This window comes from Cydia fagiglandana, chromosome Z (genome assembly GCF_963556715.1).
Source record: "Cydia fagiglandana chromosome Z, ilCydFagi1.1, whole genome shotgun sequence".
Taxonomy (NCBI): domain Eukaryota; kingdom Metazoa; phylum Arthropoda; class Insecta; order Lepidoptera; family Tortricidae; genus Cydia; species Cydia fagiglandana.
This window is the reverse complement of record NC_085959.1, coordinates 14733255-14757929: the sequence shown is the minus strand read 5'-3', so window position 1 is coordinate 14757929 and position 24675 is coordinate 14733255. Positions and strand designations below refer to the sequence as shown.

The 24675-nt window shown below is 36.9% G+C and overlaps 1 long non-coding RNA gene across 1 annotated transcript; it reads left to right on the top strand.

Moving 5' to 3' along the window:
* Positions 1 to 10730: 10730 nt before the first annotated feature.
* LOC134678504 (uncharacterized) lies at positions 10731 to 17269 on the top strand. The gene is made up of 3 exons (XR_010100194.1): positions 10731 to 11734; positions 13332 to 13491; positions 16799 to 17269. It is a non-coding gene; the product is annotated as an uncharacterized LOC134678504 (long non-coding RNA).
* Positions 17270 to 24675: the final 7406 nt, after the last annotated feature.

Genomic DNA, 24675 nt, shown 5'->3' with positions numbered 1-24675 from the left:
CTTTTCTCAAAAATGGATGGCAAAGTCGACTTTGCCGTCTAAAAAATAGGTCGCGAAGCGCGTAGTTTATGGTCAGTCAAAAATTAAAAAGTTAAAAACATTGCAGTCTCGATTTTGGGACTGCAATGTTGCATACAAATTCCAGTATTTGTCGAGTTCCAAACTTTTTAAAAGTTGAAATGACCATACCAAATGAAGGCACAGGTCCATTAAACAGCCAAACAGATGATTAGTACCGCGACTATTTAGATGTCTCAAATAGGTTGGCGTATTTTTGGCAGAAAAATACACTTCTATTTTTTTATTAAAAAAAGTAAAAAGGCGGGAAGGGCTTTTTTTTGTCAAAATATATATGTACGAACGTTGCTTTTGTAAAATATTTCTAAGATATTTATATTTCTTGCACCATTTTTGAGAAAAGCACTATATATGACTCGGCTGGAAGGCTACTTGCTGGCTTCGGATTCAATTAAACGGACTCCCAAGGTCGTCCGTTTAAAACGAATCCTCAGCCTGCAAGTAGCTACTTCCGAGCCGCGACAATAATGTACTATTATCTGGTACTAAAAATTACCCCCTCCGGCCGTTTTGGCAACCAAGTTTCGCAACCAGTTGTTGAAAAATAAGAAATAATCCAGTTACGCAACTAGTTGCCCAAAAAGAAATTCTATTCCTGATCCACAACTACCGTAGATGACAGTGGAGTTTCGCAACCAGTTGTCGGAAAGGAATTAAATGTCTTTGTTTACAACTGGTTACCAAATAAGACTTTCATATCTCATTTCACAGCTAGACATTACGTGACATCTAGAATATCCTAAAATCACCTGGAACGAGCGTTTGCAGTCAACATTGCGGAGTAGGGGAAAATGGGTGGACAAAAGTATTTATATGCCCCAACAACCGCACCGATTTCGACGCCCGCCACGCACAGGATATTGCTGATCTGCTTAGGTTGTCGTTAGAGATGGTGAATTCCGTGGTGTCAAATATGTTAAGCAATGTTGTGGACTAAAATATTTTTTTATAAAATATTAACCTGTACGCGTTATTTTGTATTTTTTGTGAAATTTATTAAGTCGCAGCCATGGTATTTGTACTACCACTCAACTAGGGGGCTGTCCATAAATTACGTCATCGATTTTTGAGACCCCCCCCCCCCCCCCGAAAATCATCCAAAAATCATGCTTCGAATGGCCCCGTTTCCTCCTACGTCATGCTACCATCATCCGATGTCCAGACCCCACCGCCCTAATTTGAAATGACGTAATTTATGAATAGCTTTATAGCTTACCAAGAATAGCTTATTTATCTGGCTTTAATTATTAAAGTCAGATATATAGCTATTTTTAGCTAAATTAGCTAAAAAATCATGATTACTTTTTATTTGACTAAGAATAACTTATTCCCATTAAATTTTCTCATCTACGAATTATTCCAGACAAAATTATTCCGGACGAATTATTCCAGAATAAAATCACCGTGATTTTATTCTTGCAAATTCTTATTCAAATAATGATTTTATTCTTGAATGCCCAACACTGTATGTACAGTAACAGCACCAGTCATGGGACATTTAAGAGGAAATTTGGAGTATTTATGATATTTCCCGTATACATGTAAATGGTCTACCGCTTAGCGTGTTAAAAGATGAAAGTCCTACCCGTCTTTCATGTTTTAGGCGTGTTGTATTTGTATCAAAGATACAGCAATTAGTTTCCACATATTTAACAAATTAAAACTATGCTTTTTTTCTCCAGTCATGGACACCAAAGCTCCAGTAATGGGCCCCCGGGAATGGACGTGGATCCAGTAATGGGCCCCCTATAATGGACATTGCTCTATCAGTATAAAATATTGAAATGGGGAATAAGTTACGGCAAAAAAATCAATTTTTGGTATAAGCTTTTATCGCTGAATGTATTTTTCTTTCCACAGCCAATTATTATTGTATTAGATCCATCGAGACAATTCTAATATACCCAAACACAATTAGTTAGGGTTTATTGCGATAAAGTTCCCATGGCCACCTCCTGTCTCCATCATCAGATAAGGTCCATGTTATCATAATATTGCATTATGATCCGATTTGCATACTTAATTACGTACTTACACAAAATTTCAACTGAATCGGAAATCGAAAAGTGGCTCAAATTCAGCTACCAAGATTGGACCCACACTAACTAACAGGGCAAGTTAAATAAAAGTTTGGAAAAACGATATTAATTTATCCGAAGTCCGAGAATACCTCCTGATTGACATATTTCGTAACTACATTTTACTTCTGTATTGTTTAAACATGAAATTATGGCATGGCAAGCATCATTCTGTCAATTGTCCCATCATAGGATGTACGCAGTTTTACAGCTCCTATAATGGGATTGGGCCAAATACCACTATTTTTTTACATCTGTGGACTCACAACATAGTGTGTTGTATACCTTATCTCATGGTAAATGCAACTAACAAAACATATTCTAGTTTTCATCAAGTATTAATTAATTGAAATTTAATAAATTAACTCACTTCTCTTAGCGAAGTTGTTAAGAATTCGTAGTGGTATTTTTTTTCAGTGACACGACAGCTTTTGGGTTGACGCCAATTTCTTAAAAAGCAACCAAATTTAATGAAACTTCAAACTGAAACAGCTCTAGGACTCTTATTTAAGATAATATACAGCCAGTGTTTATAAACTACTTTTAGATACTTATTTTAGAGGAATTATGTTTTTTTGTCCCATTACTGGTTCCACGCCCATTATAGGGTATACTACTATAAGTACTTTTATATGTACATTTGTTTTTGAAGCCTTGGAAACTAGCCACATTTTCTCTAAGTGTCTGAGCTCTATTCTTGGTTGGCAACTGGATGTCAAACAGGAATAGAATTTCTTTTTAGGCAACTAGTTGCCTAACACGATGATATATTCTTTTTTGACAACTGGTTACGAAACTTGGTTGCCAAAACGGCCGGAGGGAAATTACCTATGGACCATTGTTGTCTTTTAAATAAATAAATTAAATTGAATTGAATTTTCAGTTCCTAACAATCACTTTTTGAGGCATTTTAAAATATTGTTACTGCTCTATTTAATTGCGTTGTTGAATCGTCGTGAAGAAATACAAATTGGTTTGAGTAAGAGGTAGTGTTCGCGAGGCGCCTACATGCCTACGGAGGCGGCCGGACTCGCCCGCGTCGCGCTACCGAAGGTGGAAGCTGTAACTCCCTTTCAGTGGAAGTGCAATCTCACTTAATCATTTCCTGCTCATTACCCGCTCTTTCAGTTAACCGGTTCCTGGCACTTTGCACTAAAGCTTAGGCATACCTAACCTGACAGTGCTAGTAGTGTCTGGCATCGTGTTAAAATGTTGTCTCGCCATAATTGGAAAATCGCTTTGACGTGGCGATATCATGTTGTGACACATTATTATGTGGCGTCAATAAATTCGCGTCATGTCTTGGGACGTCATCTTGTCGTGTCATGTCCCGTCAAGTCATGCCACGTCACCGACCTCTGCTACACGCGTTGTTGACTTATCGAAATTGCGTTGTTAAGATGATTCCGAGGTTTTTCTTATAAGCCACCTTTTACTAACTACAATAGCCTGAATAATCGAGTCTGGAGAAGCACATGTCACATATCCTTTATAGTGCTGAGCATGAGACGTTAGTGCTGTAGGGGCTCTAAAGAAATGTATTCCAAAGCGCAAACATTACTTAATCTAATTGTAAAGTTATTTACAGATTTACAGGAGTCCTCTTAAACAGACAAAGGATACCAAATATGTGACATCATTGACAAGTAAAAGGTATAAGGCCAACGTTGCAATGAAAATTTAACCATTCTTACAACAGACACATTTTGCTTCAATAGTTTTTGATAATATATTATATGAAGTTTCAAGACGGTTTAGTTTCTTTTCTTTACCAAGCACTTCACTTTTCGTCCGCGTACAAATGCACACGGGATCGTTTAGCCAAGTAAAGAGACCTTGAATTCTATCCAATAATCGATATTTGAACTTGGTTATTCAAGACAAGATAAATTTATATATACATATATGTATAGATAGAAAACCACATACTTATGTAAACGTATAATTGGATATATTTGTAGGTATTCATAGTAATCCAGGTTACCGAAATATTGTATTAAATGAATATTTAGTTAAATCGAATATAACACCTTAAAGCAAAATGCTGAACAAGTTGGGTTGTTTTTTCAAGTAGGTAATCCTTTTTAGGAGCCATGCTACTGCAGCGCGTGAGCGATGAAATTCACAGCATTTGTGAAAGGAGATAAAAGTTTCATATTGGACGTTTTCATTCCTCCTTAAAGACGAAAACTAAGATGCGAAACTCCAGCAGTACTTTTCTGAATAAGCGCTGAGCGTTTGAAGAATTGCTGAGAGAAATAAAATATGTAGTTGTAGATACTTATTCATCGTAAATTTTATTCCGTTGATAAGTTGCTTGAATTTGCAAGTTATGGACTAAATAATAAAGTAATGGGAGTTGTTGATAACTTTTTGGCACAGTTTTCTCTTTTATATATCTTATAGTTGGTGGTTGTCCATTTATGCAATATGTGGCATATATAATGGTAGATATTATAATATACGTAATTATCACTTGGTCGGCTTTTCTTTTATTTTAGTAGTGAAACCTTAAACCCAATTATAAATTTGTTATGTTTTTTTTTTCCGGAAAATATAAGCGAGTTGGAATTAATTATCTCCGCAATATGAAAGTCACCCTAAATTATGTACCTACTTCTAACAATAATTAAATTAGTCATAAAACAAGTTAACAGTGACTATAATCATTCGGTTTATTAAAACTAGAAAAAATTAAAAGGCATTGCTAGATAAAATAGCAGTTTTTGTTATTTGCCACGATTTCAATGAAATATTAAATGCAAGTAACATCACCTGCGCGAATATTTTGAACAGTGGTGACGTACTCATTTTAAATGTGCATATTTTTTGCATTTTCAATCAATTTTCCGCACGGCTTTCATAAAGTACATTAACATTCACAGCATGTGCGCACATCTGCGGTGACAATCGATGTTATATGTCTTATCGCTGCGTGCAACAGTAACGATATTCAATAAATGATTTATAACATTATGCTCGCATTGCAGCGCATTGTACTCAATGTTGCGTAATAACTTTATTCCGATTCCGTTCAGTTTATTTTATTAAAAATAACTAGCTAAAAATAATCAATCAATCAATCATCAATAGATAAAAGTAAGCATTCAGCATAAATAGTAGCGGATAGAACAGCTCGTAAAAGTTTCTGTCACCCTCTTATTGTTGTACAAAGACATACAAACATATTTTTGCAGATAATTTTGGATTTGAATCTAACCAGAGATACTATTGTTGAGTTTATAGTTCGTTTTTTTTAGCATTAGAAAGAACTTGCAAGAAGGTAAGCGACATGTCTTTTTATTGAAACACGCTTTTTAAAAATCATAAACTATTATATTGAAAATAGTTTGTGATTCTGGAAATCCTTTAAGAAACCCATAATTGCTACCCACATCACATCAATTTAAGTAATATCATGCATTCTTTGCAACACGAGTCACTAAAGCCAATTCTGTTGAATTAATTTGATATGGGTTTTATCTTACTTTGATCGTTGGCACCAATCAGTTTTACGCTACGCGTAACCAAGCAGGTGCTAACGAATTGCGATGAGAAGTCATCTTATCTTAACCAAAAGTCTTATTACGCATTTAGTTTGCACTGCGCATGTGATATGCCTGGAGGCTAATCACTTAGGTACAACACACATTTTGACATCAGAATAGGTATCTAAATTATATCATTTAGTTATCATTCGTGCGTGCATTTTGCTTGCTATTGGCGCGAGCAAGACACACGAGCTAATGATGAAAAAATTACATCATTTTGATAACATCATTTAGAATTTAGATATCGTTTTGAATTGGCCTCCTCCTGATAATACGGCTTAAGGTCCTATCAAAATTATATAAAGACCATATAACATTGTTAAAAACAGAATCAGCCTGACAAGTGTGTTGAGAAAGCTATTAACATACTTATATACATATATACGCATACGCCAGTGTTGCTAGCACAAGGATGTTAATCCTGTCGTGATCGACTAAATCTAATTTGTGAGATTGTGCATTCGAGATTCTACCTAAGTATATCTTGAATCTAGTTATTTCTAGTAGAGTAGAATTTCTAGTAGATACCTCTATAGGGATGTCGGCAAATGTATGAATAAATTATTTTATATAAATTATAACATTACTTAACGCATATTTTGACATGGTTGGTTGACGCAGCCATGGAGTATTGCCATTTGACTTTTATTTCGCCATTTGTACATTGTTTTATTTTGTGCAATAAGACGTGTGGTTAATTTAAATGTTACATTATTATTAGTAAAGTTGTTACCGTTCCAGAGTTGATACCAGTGCGTTAGTCGTACTGAGACCAGGAGAGGTTGATTGCCCACCTCCGAGCTCGCAAAATGTATTCAGATACATGCACATTTTAATATGACGGCCGGCAGGTTCTACGTGAAACTGCAATTTGAATTTCAATTATACGGCTTTCGAGTAAGTCTTCTTGCGCCATCGGGGATCTTTTAGAGGATATGTTTTGAATTCTACAAACTACATATTACATGTAACTTAAATTAGACCTAGAAATAAAATTAGTTGTAGCAAAGTACGAAGGAACAAGAAGAAATTGTAAAACTAAACTAAACTAGATCAATATATGTATACTGGGTGAATTTGAGGTCGTAAGTCGTAACGGGGTATATCAGATAGTCATACTAAACAAAGTTCGTTATTAAACTAAATTCGCTAAAAAAAAACCTAATGTGGTGGACATTAATAATTAAGGGCCTGAAGTAGACGGAACGTATGGGCCGAGGGGAAACCTTGTTTATTAGTATGACTATCTTAGTACATTTTTGACATTGTGGATCCCAAAATCCCCGTATAAAATTCCTAAAATGAATAATATTATTAAAGTACATACTAACAAATAATATTTCTCATAAAAATTTTCTTATAATTGAAATACATACGATACGCTTTGCCTTTTACTTATGTAATTAAAATCTCTTGAATCGCGGCCGCTCGGTATAATATCTTCATGTGAAAACTCATTCTTTGTGGTTTAATTTTCAAGGATGCAATACAGTAATAATCATACTTTAATATTCGTAGTTTTATGATAAATGATAAAACCAAATTAAGGAAATAAAATAAATTAAATAATAGTTAAAATCAAATCGATATAGGATCAAAAATTAATGTTTCAACTACCTGCGGATTTCATCGCTTATTGACAAGTTTTGAATCGTGTCTCCTACATTTGCACTACATATAGATTTATAAGACAAACGGCTATCGGTTCTTCAATTTTTTATCTCCATTTTTGTCTACCGGATTTTGAAAGGAATGAATACTTATTTTTGGTGATTTTATAAAACGTTGTCTAAAAAACACTTTCTCGTAACTAGATTTCTGTGAAGGATACGATCTATCTTTATTTATACGAAATCTACATATTTGGGTTCGTCTTTGACGTCTCTAAAAACGTGTCTAGGATTTTAATTTTAAACTAATTAGCCTAAAAGTTATGGCCCGAAAACCAGTTTCTTGGCCTAAAATTTTTCAACTTTGATGTCAAATATTTCGTAGACAATGAACTTTGAAATAACTAAATATGGGATACTATATTGTTGAAAACCGTTGCTGTTACTATGATAAGCTACAAAACTTAGGGGTTCAGATCGAAGGTCATTGGCGTGGGGAGCCCCTTAAGTAGGTACGTCAGTTATCAAGTACCTAAGTAGAAGGTCTGTAAACGATGACGCACCATTAGTTACAGACTTAACAAACATTGATTCAGATCTGTCTTCAATAACTGGTAAGGAGAAGGTGAATAGGTAAATTTTGTGGAAGCGCTTTGAGAAGGCTGCTTTAGCTACGAGCGTTAATTAAACACGCCATTACACACACACACATATATATGCACGTATATATTAATCGTGGGCTTTGGGAGTAGTGTAATCTAATGATATCCTTGCATAGATATAACCAAATTTATTGAAGTAGAAAGAGGTCAAAGGAGTTTTAAGGTCATGTATTTTAAGCCGTAATAATACCCAACAAACGAACTTTGTAAAACTTCTGAATTTCTATCCATGAGAAAACTTTTTATCTTATTAACCACTCTTTAAGTACACAAGTTAATAATTGTGTATGGTATGGTAGGGATACCATACACAATTATTAAGCGGAAGGCGTAATTATGACGGTGTTCCTGTTACTCACAGTAAATCTTGGTATGCCATGTACAAATTATGTAAACTACCACCACATCTATACTATAGAATCAATAAAAAAAAAATATTTATTCTTTACAAGAATTCATTTGTAAAAAAGTAGTATCTGAATGGCTACTAAATTATGAAAAAATTGAAGGACTCAAGGACTCGTATATTCAGCATAACTTCACACATAGGTACACACACTCATAGACACACACACACACACACAGATAACGCGCGCTCAAATCATGCAATCTCCACTTTTGTTATTTTTAGCTTCTAAAGTTAATACTTGTTAACTAACTAAAATGACGAAAGAGCAGGATCTCCTGTCCCTTTTTTTGCCCTTTGCTAAGGTAAAATTATCCAGTGATAAAGTCATTAAAATGTTACTATTACCTATGATTAATAGATTAATGGCTTATCCATCATTCTTACTGAATTCTGAATAGGCCATTATAAAGAGGCCCATTTTACACTTGGTTTTGTTCTAAATGTCAATCAATAAAAACATGTCTCTATCTAGATTGTATTTTATTTACATTTAAACAAAGAAAGTAAATTGTTTACTTGTAATTTCCAATACAGTCCTATGTAACAACAAAGGTACCTCAGCCTTACTTTATTTAAATTAGTTTACCTATTTTCGTTTTTGGTTATAAATTGTTACATTCGAATTCAATAAAATGTAAGTATTACTTAGTTGCTTTGTACACTTACGTGAATTCGGTATGGTGTGGGGTTTGAACTGAACTGGGGTTATATATTTTTTTGCTCTTGACACCTATGTCACCATAGGTATAGGTACCTAAGTCAAGAATTAAAAATACAGGCATATGCGGTGTTTTTATGCTAATGATCCAATGATAAACGAAAGGCGTTTACCATGCGATTACGGAGAGAGATTTTCTAGTTTGCAGTACTTTGGGCCCGATTCAGATTTTGAAATAGACATCTATTAGATATCTTTTAGACATCACTAAGATACGATAACGATATGTTTGAGATCTAACCTGTCAAATTTGACATTTGCGCGATTCTGGAGATACTCTTGAACGATTTCCACAGGATATGACTTAGAGATCCAATTCAAATCTAATAGATATCTTACTCTATCTAACGTAAAAATGACATTGGTTGCCCGAATTGCCCTGCAAAAGAGAACTAGTTGATATCTAAACTATAATGTCATGTGTCTTGTGAATATCTTGAAGTTCGAATACGGCAGTTTGTCTTTATTGTTTATTAGGTACTTTTACTAGTATAAATGCCTAGTGTTGCTATTTGCTACGCCGAGCTACGAGATTCGTAGCGGTAGTGCTTGCACGCAACGCATACCTATTGCATATTTTATTTTGGCTTACTTTGTGAAATTGTGACTTAGTTTGATAATATATAGATATAGGATATAAAATGGAGTGCTATAAACGCCAGACTGATACAAAACAGGAGATATTTTTCTAACAGGCAGGTTTAAAAGACTGGATAGTTCTTTTTCATAAATACGAGTGAAAGTTATGATGTAATTTTATTGACTGCCGTAAAATATCGTTCACTTAAGCCATGCATGCACACATCACACATGCATGCACAGGCATGGTGACAAATGATGGTCGGCTCTTAGCCGACCATCTTAGCCCTAGAGGTGATGGATAAACAGACAGTTGTCGTTAATACACGTAAAGGTTATGTATAGACAGTAAGGGCCAGTCGCACTAACCACGTTTGACAGACAGGGGGTGTATTCGAGAACGGACATTTGACGTATCATGAGGATATCCAGTTGATGCGGATAAATCATGACTTGTGGAATCGCGTACAATCACCACCTGTCAGTGAACTCTATCCACACTAGAGGTGGGGGTGTTGTACTGAAATAGTTTTTGGGACAGGTTTTTCCTAATGGACGACGTTTTGTTTGTCGAGTATTTAAAAGCACGGACTCTATTTTTCGAAATATAACAAATATGAAGTTGCCAACACCTCGTACCTCCATTCTTATTTTTACTTTAAGTAAAATATTTTTTTGTTAACAGACAGTCGTCTGGGTGTCTGTTGGATCAAAAAATAATGGAAATAATTTTTACATTGTTAATATGTCATTTGATTAATGGCCTTGGCTCAAAACGTCACGATACGTCAGATCAGACTAATGAAAAGTCGATATTTGCATAAATAACCCTTATTTGTAAGTCGCTTAAGTACGGTAAACACGTAAATTGCCTATTTAGGGTGGTACACGTAAAACTGGTATTTTCATAGAAACGTACTTTTGGTACGCATTTTGCCAACGTGTCCCAGCTCTAGTTAGGATCACAATGTATCGCAAGTTGTTACATTTGACAACTTGTGATCGTAACTGTCAATAAAACTAGACTTTTTTGTCGATGGGTATGGCTGCCATATTTGGATTTATGACATTCAAAAGGGGATCCTACGGCATAGAGTAAACTGCATGCTCATTTTTCTACAATACTTTGATTCTTCTACTGGACGCAAGATGGAGTTAGCAGTCAAATTTCGATCTTGGCGTTATAAAAGTAAACCGCAAGAACATGACATGCAGTTGCGTGGGTGTAGATCTATCATGAAACGAACATGTGACAATTGTCTATGATTAAAAAAATAATTGACAAATAATAATATAAAGCGATACAATACTACTTCAAAATGGCAAAAAGAAAACAGATTTATTATAAACATACTTACAAATCATATAGGTAAAAAGTATAATTTTTAAACCAATGGTCGTGGGTCCTAACCCCGGCTATTAACAATGACTTTGTTGTAACTATCTTAACCAATTGCTTTTCTGTGAAGTAAAATAATTATCATGAGGAAGATGGAGTAGCCACAATAAGGTATATATTTTTCCCCTCTGGGTTAGATGGCAGGGAGAGATAGTGGAGAAAGCGGCAAAATAAGCATTTATTGTGTTGTTAAAAGCCCTAAGCCATGAGCCAGGGTATGTGAGGTGCATGATTACTTGATTAGGGGCTAAACTCTGGAAAACCGGACCTTCGGCGACTAGCTGCCAACTTTCCCAACTCACTTTTACATCAGCTCCTTTGATTAATAAATTCAGGTAAAATTCGTAAGAACTAAGTGCCTGTGCCATTCTCTACATTGGACGCTATGCCTAATTAGTTGTTATTGATGTTGAATTTTCAGTGGCATATAAGACACCGGTCGTATAACGACTTAGAAATTTGGATGTTTTCAGTTTGAATGAATAGCAAACTGGAGAGTTTTTGATTAATTTAAAACTTATTATTTTAGGTATTTTGTGACGAAAGGTCTTCACAGACATCGACAGAAAATCGGGAAAGCCCGGCCAGATGCGTCAGACCACGCAAAATGGAGGATTCCATGCCTACTTGTCTTCTTCTACCATGTATAGGTATCCATAATAAAATTATGTCATTAAAATACCGTTTCTTCGCAGCACTACACTTCAGTCCTTTTATTAGAATATGTAAATAATTTTGTTCTGTGAAACTTATTTTGTGTTACGAGGCTTACGAGTTACTTTGACCTACTCGTATTTTGCCACCTTAATAATAGTAGCCTCGAATTGGTTGTTATTTGTGGCTTTCCATAAAATAATAAGGGTACGTCTTTATGCTTCAAATGCAATAAGGACGTTTTCATCTGAAATTCCAATAGAACTTGGAAATTCCAGAAGCCACATTTTTACAAGCTTTTATGTAGTTTCACTTTCACCTGCCCCGTTGTTTGTTTGTATCAATCAAATCTAAATACCCACTTCCCGGGTGTTCAATTAAGCTGAAAATTTGCATGCATAAGTAATCAAGTTTTCACAGATGTTTCGAATAAATATAGTTTTTTCAAAGGTTGTCTCCTTTCAATCATAGACAGAGACAATCATACAATCTTTGTCTTACACTTTACACTAGTACTAGCACCCAAAAGAAAAGGACGACTATAGATTTCCCGGTTCTTACTGACTGACAAATTGGTTTGACCAACTACTTATATAACATTGATGGATCAAGGCGGTTTGTTTACAGCCTGCCGCGAAACCCGAAAAGCGATATTTCTTTATCTGCCACTCTATCGCTCGGATATGCAAGAGTGATAGAGTGGCAGTTAACGAATTTGGAATTTCGTGTTTCACCGTAGGCCCTTTGTTTGTGGTAATTTTTCCCAAAAGACGAATAGAAGTACGCACGATAAACGCCAAAAAGTTGCTATTTATATGCTTATCATATTAATTTAAATCGTCGTTGGTGGTTCTTGCTTGTGTGAGTTATATAGATGGTCAAGCAAATCTTTTCAGTTATAAAAGGCGCGAAATTCAAATTTTCTATGAGTCGATATACCTTCGCGCGTACATTTTTCAAATTTGCCGCCTTTTTCTACTGACAAAATCTGCTTGATCAACTATAAATGTCACTGTACCTTCACCTGCGGACTCAACCTTCACGTTATATTTTTTTTTTCAATGTTCACGCTGTCATAGTAACGAAAATAATAAACACGTCAATCGAAGTCAAGAAATTTATATCCAAGAAAAAAATGCATATTATATAAAAAAATTATGAAAAAGGAAAATATTATACAATGTTATGTAAAGAGCTTTATTTTCATATGACCCAAGACTTAGTCGAAGATTTCAGAAACCAATATCCAGCAAGCACCGTCTGGCTCTCTGCTTGTAAGATATGGAAATACAATGCACGTACCTACATATAAATATGTGTAATCATGTGCCGAAGCATATTATTAAGAGGCAAGGGGATGTCCGGTTCTCCATACAAACGTAGTCGCAATTTTCCTCTCTGGATATTGATATTATGGAATATGGAATATCAAAAAACTGACAGTGCTCAATGCATTCTGCTACATTCTTCAAATTTAGATTTCAGCTTTCAGGTTTTGGCATTATTTTCTTCCATCAATCTCACGTTCTTCAGTGTTCATGTGTACAGATTTGTTCAGTTTCAGCACAGATTATAGTTACTTTATGGTTTCAGGAACGCATGAAAAACGAAAGTTTAAAAGATAATAAATTTACGATGGCTGTGGGAAAGCAACAATAATTTAAAGCATCGATATAAGATAATCATCTATAAACTGTTTTCGGCCATAGCGAATACGTTTACCGCTAAGAATGTCTCAAAGTAAAAAAAAGAAGTAAGTAAATATTAACTGACGTGTCTCACTCCGCGATTTCGTTGCTTTGCTACAGGTAGCTAAAAGTACGTCCGTTCGGCTCCAATTTTGGGGTTTGCCATAAGCCGCGCGTGGCGCTGTCGCCACCTAGCGGCCATATCTGTGCTGATCGTAACAGACGCGTTTTGTTAGAGAGTGAGTCTTCTGTACTTAGTACTATTATTTATTCTGTGATTAAGCTCATAAGTACACTAAGGTAGAATTGTCCGTCTATCCGTCCATATGCCACAGCAATTTTACTCAAAAACTATATTATAATGAAATTTGGAAAGTAGGTATTTTTAATTTTGTAAGCCACTACTTACTCGTAGGTTAGAATTTCAACCGGTTGGCGGTGGTGAACCGATTTGGATTTTTTTTTAAAGTATAGGTATCCCGTTTTTATCAAATCCCAGTTCTGGGGGCCGATTTTTGAAATTCGACCATTCGATTTCGTGTATTTTGTTAAATGATATCTCCACTACTAGGCGTTTAAATTCTACTAATAGAATTGAAATCGAGTGGTCAATACCACTAGATTTCAAATATCGAGCGTCCATATTTCAAAAATTAGGTTTTCGCCGTTTTTCACCGATTTTCGAGTGACGAAATCGAGTGATCGAAATTCAAAAATCGGCCCCCTGATGATGGGTCCATCCGAACTCCTCGAATCTTATAAGTAGGCATACATATAGCGATTTTTGTGTTTTCATCAATAAAGCAAGTATTTACGTTCAAAAAAAGTGACATTTAGTGAAGTGGATCTACTCATAGGAGGTTTGTTTTTAGCGTTCCGTACGTCAAAAAGAAAAAAAACGGAGCCCTTATAGGATCACTCGTGCGTCTGTCTGTCCGTCTGTCTGTCCGTCTGTCACAGCCTATTTGCTCCAAAACTACTGGACCAATTAAGTTGAAATTTGGTACACATATGTAAATTAGTAGTAGTTTTTTTTTAATAATTTTAAAATACATTTATTTGAAGTTATTTAAGAAAATAGCCTAAAAGTTACTTTATCTCCGAAACTACTAAGTCTAAAATTTTGAAATACAAAAAATACACAAAATATAAATACATAAAATCTTCACTTGTAGATGACAGGAAAACCTATTAGAAATGTGCAGTCAAGCGTGAGTCGGACTTATGTACGGAACCCTAGAAACGCGAGTCCGACTCGCACTTGGCCGGTTTTTTTAAATTACGTGTAGGTATGTTAGTAAGTAGATTTTTTGGTACTAGAAATAATATTAGTATATATATAGGTATACATACTTAACTTAATAGTTTTTCTTTCACCTATGTAAGTAATATGTAAAAGGGACCGAAATATGTAATAAGAGGTGTAAAGTAAATACGAGTATTACTATACGATATGTCCAAACAAAGATCGCTATGATCAGTACAAGTTATTTTTTTAGGTCCCGTACCTCAAAAGGAAAAAACGGGACCCTTTAAGGATCAATTCGTTATCCGTCTGTCTATCCGTCTGTCCGTCTGTTTGTCTATCCGTCCGTCTGTCTGTCTGTCAAGTCAAGGCCCTTTATCTCGGGAACGGGTGTAGGTATCGAGTTGAAGAGGAATAAAGTTAATACGATTATTACTTACTATAAAGTACTCGTATGTCTAAAGAAAGAACGCTATGATAATCAGAAAGTAATTCTTTAGGTTTCCGTACTTCATAAGGAAAAAACAGGACACTTTTAGGATCACTTTATTGTCCGTCTGTCCGTCCGTCCGTCCGTCTGTCCGTCTATCCGTCTGTGCATCCGTCCGTCTGTCCATCTTTCTACCTATCTCTGTGAATAATCATTCCGTAAGAATTTATTCCTAACTCGTCTAATCTTACAGACATAATACATTTAAATTTGTTGTTGAATCATATGATGATCAAGCATTCAGATTAAATAAAATGAGTGATATTTAATGAAGTGGAACTGCTGATGAAGACCAGCTGGAACACCCTAACGACGCGTATTTCACGTTTGGCAATATGTCTTCTTCGTTATGTTTAATCTGCAAGTTATTTTTAAGCATCATTTTAGTCGAGACCTATTTCTGGTGATGGGTTCCAGAAAGAATAGACGAAACTTTTCAAATATTTTATATATAGGTACTTATAGTATATTTTTACATTTGCATTTAAACAGTGCTATTTGGTGAATGGAACTTTTTCATGAAGACCAGAAAGTAACTTCTCCATGACAAGTATTTAATAGGTGTTTCGGCTTAGGCTTTTAATTATTTATTATTTATACCCTCCCGGGCGGAAGAGAGGGAGGAAGAGAACTGACCACAGCGAGTATAGAATCACTCCACCTTATAAAACCATGTCCCCCGCCGCGCTGTTTGTGTGTATGTATGTTCGCGATAGACCCAAAAACTACAGATCGGATTTTCATGCGGTTTTCATCTATCAACAGAGTGATTCTTGAGGAAGATTTAGGTGTATAATCTGTTAAGGTTTTGTGTAACCCGTGCGAAGCCGGGGCGGGTCGCGGGGTTGCATGGTACTAACCAATATGGCGTAGTGGTATCGTCTTGGGTCGTCCTATTCGTTTTTCGCCAAGTTCTTAAATTAGTCCTATTTTGCTTTCGTCACGCATTCTACATTGAAAGCCACCGACGATTGTGACGAATGTAGAATGGGTGACGAAAGCAGAATAGGACTAATTTAAGAACTTGACGAAAAACGAATGGGACAACCCAAGACGATACCGGCGTAGTTGGTGTTCATTATACGTAGGTTTAGGAACTTGTCGCTTTTTTTTAAATTTAATTTCCAAAATCTCGATCCTAGAAGAAAAATTGTGAGGACCAAACTTGTAGAGAATCAAATTTCCTACAATTTTTGTCCTCACGGTTTTACTGTAAAATCAAAAATGCCCGAGTTATTCAAGAAAAACCGTTTTTTGAATATACACAGAAGCCTGATTCAGTCTTTTTTTTGAATTTATACTCCCTTGACCCCCCCGAGGGACCTACGAAAAAAAATCCAAGAACTGATTATTCACAGGTCAAAATCTATAATGACTGAACTAAGATACCTACAAAGCAGGTGTTATTGGCCCGTCTTTATACACCTGTATCCTGTATATAGTTATACATACAACCTACGGAACATTTTATTTAATTAGATGGGTGATGGGAGGATATTTGACCTTACAAATGACTGTGCCCAAACATTTCCGAAACATATCGAACGTTTTAGTTGCAGTTTTCAGTAGTGTAAAATAATTGGTATATTTATCGTACCTCGTGTTATAAATGTAAATATAATATATTATTTTTTAGGTTCAATATACTGGCATTGGTTTCACCAAGAACGATGAGCGAGAAGCGATTAGAAATATAAAACTGGAAACGAGTTGGGGCGTCCGGCTGCGACCGAAGCGAGTTTTTGAATGCGAGTTTGACGTTTTAAACACCGTATTTAAGGTTAATAAGGTCTACAAGCTTCGAGAAGGAGGTCAACCGCCGAATCCAACTTGGTTGGGCAGCGTTCGGGAAACTACGTAATGTCTTTTCGTCCGACATACCTCAGTGCCTCAAGACGAAAGTCTTTAATCAATGTGTGTTACCAGTGATGACTTACGGCTCCGAAACGTGGTCTTTCACTATCGGCCCCATCTCAAAATTCAAAGTCGCTCAACGAGCTATGGAGAGGGCTATGCTCGGAGTTTCTCTGCGTGATCGAATCAGAAATGAGGAGATCCGTAGACGAACTAAAGTCACCGACATAGCCCACCGGATTAGCAGGCTGAAGTGGCAATGGGCAGGCCACATTGCGTGCAGAGAAGATGGCCGATGGAGTCGAAAAGTGCTCGAGTGGAGACCACGCACTAGCAAACGCAGCGTAGGACGTCCACCCACAAGATGGACGGACGACCTTGTTAAGGCCGCCGGAAGACGCTGGATGCGGATCGCTTCCAACCGGTACGAGTGGAGGTCCAAGGGGGAGGCCTATGTTCAGCAGTGGACGTCTTATGGCTGAGATGATGATGATGATGATGAAGGTCTACAAGCAAATATCAGCCTTCGTGAATTAAGTATTGTAACCTTAGTCACAGAATAGTAGTACAGTGGAACCTCGATAGCACGGATCTCAAGGGAAACGCCAAAACTTCGTGTTAACGAGGTTTTATCTTATAGAGTGCATCGACTTAGAGAGGTTCTTGTAGGTTTTTGTTAGTCTTAAAAACACATTAAAATTCGTGTTAGGCAGGTGATTATACATAGACACGTAAAAATACAGTTTCTTTTTTTTTGAGTTACAGAGGTTCGTTAGTAATATCGATATAGATGTGGTAAAACAATACGACTATTTTTTCTAGTTGCATGGTCTCTCCGACCGCCAAGCGAACATCGCTTAGCGAGTACCTACCGCTAAGCGACTTTATCGTTGACAGCTTTTATCGCTGCGAGTAAAGAGTGCAAAGAGAGTCCTCGCCGGCAATGTGAACAGCCAGCGATCAACTATTAATATAGGTACCTATCTATTGTCTTTTACCGACACGGAATCTCTATCTTATCGCTTACACGCCCTTGGTGCTTGGACTCTTCGAGCAACACGGAAGGGAGGCGGCATTCCCACTATTTCCCCTCTGCCGAGGTACAAGATTAGCACGTCAATCTAATCTAGCGCGGGTAATAAAACTAGTTGCACTTGGATTTTTCACTAGACCGAGTCCAGACTAGAGGTGTGCGCCGATGGCAAAATCATCGGCGGCGGCGTCCGATGATTTTTTGACCGGCGGCGGCGGCGTGATCGGCGTGAAATCGGCGTGGCATAATTTTTGATACTGCATGAGAACGTGGCTGCAGAAACTCTACATTAAAGCCTTCTGAGTATTTACTAGGCTATCCAAAACATATTATGTGTGTTTTCTTAATTATTGCCAAAAATTATATCCCATCATGTCACTTGGCAACCATTTATTACCAATACCAACCTAACGGTTACCAACGGCATGTTTAAATATTAAAACAAAGATATTTTAAAACGCTACATTTTAGGCAATATTATTACTTACTTTGTAGGCGGAATACAAATAAAACACAAGCAAAATTCTTTATAAGTTAAGTCTTAAATCTATAGATATTGACTTTTCCCAGCCGCTGTCGCCTCACCTAGGATTTGTTACGAAATTATGATGAACTACATACTACATACATATATTTGTCTGAACTGAAGTTTAACACAAATTTAATGTATGTTGGAATGTCATCGTTTTCGAAAGTAAACGTCTCTGACAGGTTGATTCAGATTCGCTCAACACAATGTATTTGAAGTGTCCTGTTTCCATATTACATAGAATATTAAGGTCTATACTTGGTCAAGCAGATCTTGTCAGTAGAAAAAGGTGGCAAATTTGAAAAATGTAGGCGCGAAGGGTTATCTTCCCATAGAAAATTTGAATTTCGCGCCTTTTTCTACTGACAAGTTTTGCTTGACCATCTATACTTTGTTTTCTTTACTGCTAGCTTAGTTATGATACTTGGTGATTTAAGTTCCTATAAGAACCTAGGTATAATTGTTTAGGTATAGCTTATTACGAAGCTTTAACCTGAATTTCATAATTTTGATTGAAATATATATTGTTAAGTAAAGGAAGCTGATAATCGCCATAAAATGACTAAGAATTGATCGTATGTAGGTAATTTTAAATGAAATTTTATATTATTTGGCAAATAAATCAAATCATAAATAATTCCTTATACGTGTCACCAGCATCACACGAGAAATCATAAAATCAGCAATTATAACCGTGGTGACAACTTGCTGGAGATTCTAAGAAGAAAATAGCATGTTTATGTCCTAGGATATGAACTTGCTATTTTCTTGACTTCACTGATTAAATTGACAATTACGAGACTATTGACGTAATACAAAATGCGCTCTACAAAAAAGCTGTGCGATAAAATATCAAATAATAACCTGAGATCCAGAAACTAGATCTAGTTTAAATTAACGCTAAATCGATATCACAGTTAACACCGCAACGACAAAAATGATGCTAATTTGGTTCACTGGCAAATAATAAGCGTAAAAGCATAAGGATCTTTAAATTATACCTCTGACACTATCTATTCACTATGCAACATGGAATAAGACACGATAGGTATCAAAATTTCCCACGCCGATTATACGCCGGTCAAATTTATCGGCGGCGGCGGCGTGGAAAAATCGTCAGCGGCGGCGGCGCGGCGGCGCGGCGCACATGTCTAGTCCAGACGCGCGCGTGAACACTGCTGCACAAAAATGCCTGTTTGCTCGGTTTTTTGTTATAAAAAGAGGGCGGGGACATCAAATTTACAAAATGAAAGTGTTACATGTAATATTTTTTTTTACATATCATACGTTAAATTACATTTAAATACAATTATTATATTTTAGTCTCAAGTAATTGTTGGATTTATCGATTTTGCTCGCTCAGTACAAATTGCGGATCGGTCGAGCGACAAATCCGACTTCTCATCTCTCACAATACAATGACATACTTCAACGAAAATGTGTTAGTGTGCGTGTTGTGACACTAGTCACTCGTCCGTACACAAAAAGAGATCGAGGTTTGCAAGATTTGTCTTTGACGTGTGTCATTTTCTATGTATTTGTGTCGTCATTACAGAGGGCCTACCGCGAACCACGTTCGACGTGTTGCCTCCCTGTCACACTTACGTATGAATTTACAAGTGCCATAGAGAGGCAACACGTCGAACGTGGTTCGCGGTAGGGCCTTTGATTGGATTTTGTATGTAAGTGTGTGAGAAGTGCGACTGTGTGCACCTCCCCTCGCGAAAAATGGCAGAATGATTTGTACGGTGAGATATCGCTTGGGCCCCTCCCTTCCGACGTGTCGGAAGCCGGTGTTGCTCGAAGCTTGGACTAGTGCATATCCATACTTAATATTATAAAATTTATAAAGGCGAAAGTGTGGCTGTCTGTTTGTCGGTCTTGTCTGTTACCTCTTCACGCTTAAGCCACTGAACCGATTTATTTGAAATATGTATGGTATAGAGATTGTCTGAGTCCCGAGGAAGGACATAGGATAGTTTTTATTCCAGAAATCATCCCTTAAAGGGGTGGAACTTTGTATGGGGACTTAACACAAACTGGACAACAAACTTTGTCAATAGGAACTGTCCCGCCCGCGCGGTGTAGCACCGGCGCTGGTGCACGATTTAGTTGGGTACATAGAGATAGTTTGAGTCCCGGGGAATGACAAAGGGTAGTTTTCATTCAAGAAATCACCCTTTAACTGATTGAATAAAATAATTCCACGCTGAAGAAGTCGCGGGGAAAAGCTAGTATATATATAACAGAGATGAGCCACTGAAAATATTATTGATACACAATTATGTAGACACCTAACCTATTTTATATTAAGTAAGGATATATTATTATCACTGCCAAAATAAGGTTAAAGGTGCCGCCCTGTAGTAGTAGAAGGTATTGTGTTGTGATAAATATTTTTTTCTTTCATATATATACTATGGACATTCCTCGATGGCACCAAGTTGCAACCAGAAAGCGATGATCACACGGCAAATCAAATTCTGCGGGCGCAGCACGGTTCCATTTTTATCGACTATCACTATGCGCGTCCCTTTCGCACTTACATACTTGTTAGAACGTGACAGGTATGGTGACAAGGGATAAAAACGCCACCGTGCTACGCCGCCTGAAGACTATAGCAGCCACGTCAAAGGAAGATATACCTACCTATTCAAAGAATGTTTATTGATCCTATTTGAAAGCAGTCCTACAATAATGATCATACACGCTATATTTGTTAAGATTGTTGTTATTTAATTACCCTGTGTTTAATAATTTAATTTAATTTATTTAAGGCCAACAAAGGATCAATTTCGTCATTTTAATTTAAATCTTACAACAAATGTTAGTAGGATACACGCACAAACTTATTAACTAACTACATATTTACAGATGATGGTGTAATTACAACAATTTTGACAAATTTGGCGTGTATGACCATAATTGTAGGATTACTTTCAAATAGGATGCCATATACAGGGTGGCAAGATAAGTCGGGCCCTGGAGGGAAACTACCTTAAATTCTTAAGCTGGCTCATTTTACTTTAAAGGAGACATTCCTTTATTTTTAAAAAGAAACAAAACTTGGTACAAAACAATTTTTTTATGGTAGTCTCATTGCGGCCTTTGTATTACCTAGAACAATAATAATCCAACCAAAATTTCGGGTCGACAATTGAGTCCAGGCGGCGTAGCACGGTGGCGTTTTTATCCCTTGTCACCATACCTGTCACGTTCTAACAAGTATGTAAGTGCGAAAGGGACGCGCATAGTGATAGTCGATAAAAATGGAACCGTGCTGCGCCCGCAGGCCTGCTACCAAAACCTGATGTCCTATTTAAGGCGAGGCGGCACTAAACATAGGTCTGCTCGTGCATGGAATACTGCTGCCACTGGCTATCAAATCTGCTGCAGACTTTTTTGGTCCGACTATCAGCTGGCAGCCCTGGACTCGATAGAGCGCCGGGATCATATACTTTTTGGCGATGGCTGTCAAATCAAAGTTACAAAGCCTCGATCATATCATCGCCGACGAGTTACATGTCTATCGGTGTTCTATCGGATATATTCTAGGGAGTGCGCAAAAGAATGTGTTATTCCCACTAGTTACCACCAAGTTTTACCAGTGGTAACTACTGGGCATTTTTTCCCACCTTTTACCACTGGTAAAAAAAAATCCCACTATACTTCGTTTTTTTTAGCATTAGAAATTAGGTAAACAATCTTGATGCGTCTTTTAATTGAAAAACACATTTTAAAAATAAGTTACGGCAAATATGTAACAATTATTAATCTAGTACGATCATTTATATTCGTCTGCTTTCATAAGTAATAGTTTTTGATTTTTGAAAAGCGTTTTTGAATTAAAAGACATGCCAAGATCGCTTACCTTCTTGCAAGTTCTTTCTAATGCTAAAAAAAACGAACTATAGTTACCACCAACTCGGCGGCCAGTAGTTACCACCAAAATATTGTTAGAATTCAATACTAATAAAAACAGTATAAATAGTTTAGTATACATGTAGCGTGCTGAAATAAATAATTATGTGTCGGTTACTGGCGTATATGGCGGTCGGATACTTATCCATACCCCGAAGGTAACGGAATTCAATAAAAACACGGTGTATAGAGATGACACGGGGGAGGGGCTAAACGACCGAACCAGATGCACTTATGGCAATTTCAGTAGGAGTAGCAGAGAAAGCGGTATTATTGCTTGTCCTTGTCACAGTCTCACTTTTTGTTTGTTCCCCACCAACATTTATTTATATGGTTTATGGTGGGCAACAAATAACCCGACCGAATTACGTAGTTTGTTTTTGGTATGTTGTCAGGAATGTTAAAACGTGTTTTTAATATTGTCGCTTTGCGAATGTTTTATCCCTCATGGAGGCACGCGTATAGCTCATCTATGTACCTAATACTAGGTCTATGTCGGACGTCCAGGCGGGAGGAGCAAAGCGACTGCACCCGCGCCGTTCGTTGTTAATATTCTCTAGTTGGTCAAGCAGATCTTGTCAGTAGAAAAAGGCGGCAAATTTGAAAAATGTAGGCACGAAGGGATATCGTCTCATACTGACAAGATTTGCTTGACCATCTATATTTGTCCGCACAAAACGATTTGCCTCATCTTTTTTGTAAGGACGATTAAGGAATGGAATGCGCTCCCGTCATCTGTGTTTCCTGGGAAATTTGACCTCGGTGTCTTTAAAGCAAGAGTGAATAGGCTATTATTACTTACTGAGCCGGTAAGCTCCATCATCAGCTCTGTTTTCAATAGAGCCAATCCCCGTTTAGTTTATTATAAAAAATATATATACAAAGAGTACTATTGTATTATTTCAGTAGTTAGTGCCTATACCCAAAGTGCGACATAAAATAGTAGAAATTAAATAAACTGGAACTAAAAATATTCCATACTAAATTGATGCCATTTTTAAGCATTTTACGTCAAAAAAGGGACTGTAACGTAGAAAGTGGCGCCCTCATTTATATTCTACTGGTTTTTGTCACACTGTAATTTGAGGCAGGAAATAGGCAATATTACGCAAAACCCTGCGTAGAGGGCGTTAATCACATCCCATGGTCTACCGCGAAACACGTAAATCGAAATATCGTTTTCTGCCTCTATCACTCATGGCCATTCGATCGACAGAGAGGCAGATAACGAAATTTCGATTATCGCGTTTTGCGGTAGCCTATCTGTAAACATAGGTACTGTAAGCAAATCACCTTGATGCATCAATGTCATAGTGAAAACAGAGTCCAAAAAGCGTGGCTACATTCCAAAATCGGTCCGTGAATGTCAAAAACGTACAATGTTTAGTATTAGGATGCCGTCCATTTGGATGAATCCATTGTAACGGCATCCATTTGGAAGGCTCTTCAGTGGCCTGCTTAACGCTTTGCATAGAAAAGGAAGCTCCGGTAGCTCCGGCGGCCCGGCCACAGCCCGGTCTAACGTGAGTCATCCTAAACTGAAAAAAAACCGGAAAAAACTAAATTTTGTGTGTGCGATAAGCATTTGTTTTTTTCCGGGATTTTCATCCCTAATTCCACCCAGTAATAAAAACTGACTTTTCTAAATATGGTTTAATTACAACTTGCGTGAATAGGCATTTTTGAGCGTTCATAGGTGAATGTGTGGAGCGAGCATTATTTGACGTGTAGGTGTGGGTTCAACAAAAAGAACGCTTGTCAATAAGGCGTTCGTGCTGTTAAAATTCAATTAATAATAGCCTTTATCGACCATCAACAGTGTAGTCCCCTTTTGATTGAGGGAAATTGTCACGTATAGTTCCACTACTCGCCGCCGCACCGTGAATAGCGCGTTAGTTCATCTATCGCTCACATGATGTCATTAATTCCTGTAAACGTTTATATTGAAAAAAAAAGCTTTACTCTATGCTATAAAATACCCTTTCGCACGTCAAAAACTCCAAGATGGTGCCCAAGCCCATGGACAAAAAAGTCTAGCGATAGTATCCATGCCTGTCAAAATTTGACATTAGCAATCCACAGTTAGGTGACAACCGAACCAAACCGACTTAACCGACCTACCCCGAGTTCAAAGTCATTATAAACCGTATAGTAGTAATAAAACAAAGTTGATTTT